Raw genomic sequence first — 3,113 nt, forward strand, 5'->3', positions numbered from 1 at the left:
GTGATCAATTTGGTGGTAGTTTTTCATGAGTGTCCTTTTGCTCATTTAGACAATTTTCTCGAGTTGTGCACAACCATCAAGCAAAACAACATTATGGAAGAGTTCATCCATATGCACATGTTTCAATTCTCACTCCGTGACAAAGCAAAGCATTTGTTGAGAACGGTAGAAGAGGGATCATTAAGCACTTGGGATGAAGTCATTAGAGCTTTCCTAGAAAGTATTGTCTCCTCCAAAAAGACCGCCGAATTAAGAAAAATTATCAACAATTTCAACTAAGAGATTGATGAAACGTTAAGTGAAGCTTAGGAGCGTTTCAAGGATTACACTAGCAAATGCCCACACCATGATTTCACATCATGGATCATTGTTCAAAGCTTCTATGATGGTCTTACACCTATTTCAAGGGTCAACCTTTATTCTGGGGCCGGTGGTAGCCTTACAAATTAAAGCTATCGGTGGATGATGCATACAAGATGATTGAAGAAGTGGCAAAGCACTACGCATATGGAGGTGATAGAAAGCAACCTTAAGCAAAGAAGGGCGGAATCCACGATCTTAGTGCAATAGACCTTGTTGCATCAAAGTTTGATATGCTATCTCACAAGCTAGATCAAGCCACCCTTACATCTCCAAACTCTTCTTCACAAGTCATGTCTTGTGAGACTTATGGAGGAAATGATCACTTTTCCTTCTATTGCAACTCAACTAACCAAGAACAAGCGGCGGCAATTGGGCAAAGAAATGATCAATACTCCCAACCCTACAATCAAAGTTGGAAACCCCAACAAAACACGGGGTGGAAGCAATAAAACCAAGACTCCCCTCAAAACCAATACAACCAACCCCATCCATAAAACCAACAACCTCGATACCGTCACCCGAATTAAAAGGACCAAAACAAACAAAGACAAAAATATATATAACCAACCCACTCCTCCTCCTCCACCTCCTTAAAATACTAGCCTTGAATACGTACTTGAAACTTTCATGACACAACAAGTAAGAAACAATGCAGATATGACGGCAAACATCTAACAACTCCAAGCGCATAACAAGATAATTGAGAATCAATTAGCTTAAATTGCGCAATAAGTTGAAAGTTCATCCTCCAATCCTAGTGTTCACTTCCCAAGCTTAACGGTTGTGAACCCAAAAGAGGAAGCTAAGGCCATTACTTTGATATCGAGGAGAGGTTATGAAGGGCTGGTTATGAGTGAAGAGGAGCCACAAAATAGAGACGTGGGAGTTATGGTGAGAGGTGAGGATGATTTTAAAAATGAAATAATTGATGTTGAGAAGAAGGAGCCACAAAATAAAAATGAGGGAGATGAGGAAAGAATAGAAAAGCCCCCCATAAAAGTATACAAGCCTCCAATTCCATTTCCTCATAGGATTGTAGAAAAGAAGTTAAATTAAAAGTTTTCAAAATTTCTTGAAGTCATGAGAGGATTTCAAGTTAATATCCCATTTTTTCATCCTATGTCACAAATGCCTACCTATGAAATTTTTTTGAAGGATCTTCTCTATCCAACAAAAGTAGGCTTGAGGAGAGTGCAACCATCTCTCTTCCTAAGGTGGTGAGTGCAATCATTCAAAACAAACTTCCTTAAAATTTTGGTGACCCCGGTAGCTATGGATACCAGTGAAGATTAGAGATTTTGAAGCTATGGATGCTTTGTGTGATGTTGGTAGACCTGGAAAATGGGTCATTCGGGTCGGATATTGTTCGGGTCATTTCGGGTCAGGTCAAGTTCGGGTCAAAAGATTATCGGGTCAAGTTCGAGTCGGGTCGGGTCATTTCGGGTCGACTGATAATCGGGTCGGGTCGGGTATCGGGTCGACACTTCAGGTCGAGTTCGGGTCGGGTCAAGTTTGGGTTGGGTCAGTTTAGGTCAGGTCAATTTGCGGGTCGGGTCAGTTCGGGTCAGGTCAATTTTCGGGTCCAATTTCCGGGTCAACTTCGGGTTGGGTCAACTTCTAGTCGAGTCATATTCGTGTGATTCATTGGGTTAAATTCAACTCTTTATATATATTTATTTATTTATTTTTTGACGAAAAACTCACTATATTTATTAAGGCTATTTTTTTCATGGATTATAGTAATTGTTTGACTTTTATTAACCTTTTTTTTTGTGTTTAGAACTTTAGACTGAGAATCACTTTCAGGATCTCCTAAAACTAAGAGGGATGCTCTAACTAATTGAGTTACACCTCCCTCTCTTATTGATCTTAGTTTTAATACGTACTCTTATTATCATTGTCATTGTTGTAATAATTTCTTTGAATTATTCTTATACTCCCTCCGTCCCAAATTACTCTTAACGATTTGACATTTTACACTATTCACACATCTCACTTTGACCATCTTTTTTAGCTATTATAAGAAAGTCAATGTAGTCATGTAAGATGTTGTTGGGTCTATTTTAATGTATAATTTCCTAATATAAACTTTTTATAACTTATATAATTATTTAATAAAAGAAGTTAAAGGTCGGGTCATTTTTGGGTTTGGTCAACTTCGGGTTTCGGGTCAACTTCGGGTCGGGTCGTTTCGGGTCTCGGGTCAACTTTGGGTCGGGTCATCTGGGGTCGGGTCGTTTTGGGTTAGGTCATTTTGGGTTTCAGGTCAAGGTCGGGTCAGTTCCACTTTGGGTCGGGTATGGGTCGGGTCCAGTTAATTCGGGTTTTTGGTTAATTTCGAGTCACTGGTTTTGGGTCGATTTCGGGTCATGGGTCGGGTCATCGGGTCTGGGTCAGGATTGCCAGGTCTAGATGTTGGGGCAAGTGTGAGCTTGATTCTCTATTCTATTGTAAAGAGTTTGAATGTTGGAGACTTGAAGCCAACAAGAATTTCTTACAATTGGCCGAACAAACGGTTAGGCTACCCCTTTGGAAATTCTTGAAGACGTACCGGTTCAAGTTGGAAGATTATTTGTTCCTTGTGATTTCGTTGTGATGGAGATGGAAGAAGACACAAGGGTACCCCTCATCTTGGGAAGACCATTTTTGAACACTGCGGATGTAGTAATTGATATGAAGGAAGGAAGATTGACATTGAATGTATAGGAGATGAGAAAATTTCATTTTCATTCTCACAAACGTTGAAGAAG

The 3,113-nt window shown here is 39.8% G+C and overlaps 1 non-coding gene across 1 annotated transcript; it reads right to left on the bottom strand.

Moving 5' to 3' along the window:
- Positions 1 to 246: 246 nt before the first annotated feature.
- On the bottom strand, positions 247 to 353 carry LOC145564205 (small nucleolar RNA R71). The gene has a single exon (XR_014094770.1). It is a non-coding gene; the product is annotated as a small nucleolar RNA R71 (small nucleolar RNA).
- Between the last annotated feature and the right edge of the window lie 2,760 nt (positions 354 to 3,113).

This window comes from Chenopodium album, chromosome 1 (genome assembly GCF_948465745.1).
Source record: "Chenopodium album chromosome 1, dcCheAlbu1.1, whole genome shotgun sequence".
Taxonomy (NCBI): Eukaryota; Viridiplantae; Streptophyta; class Magnoliopsida; order Caryophyllales; family Amaranthaceae; genus Chenopodium; species Chenopodium album.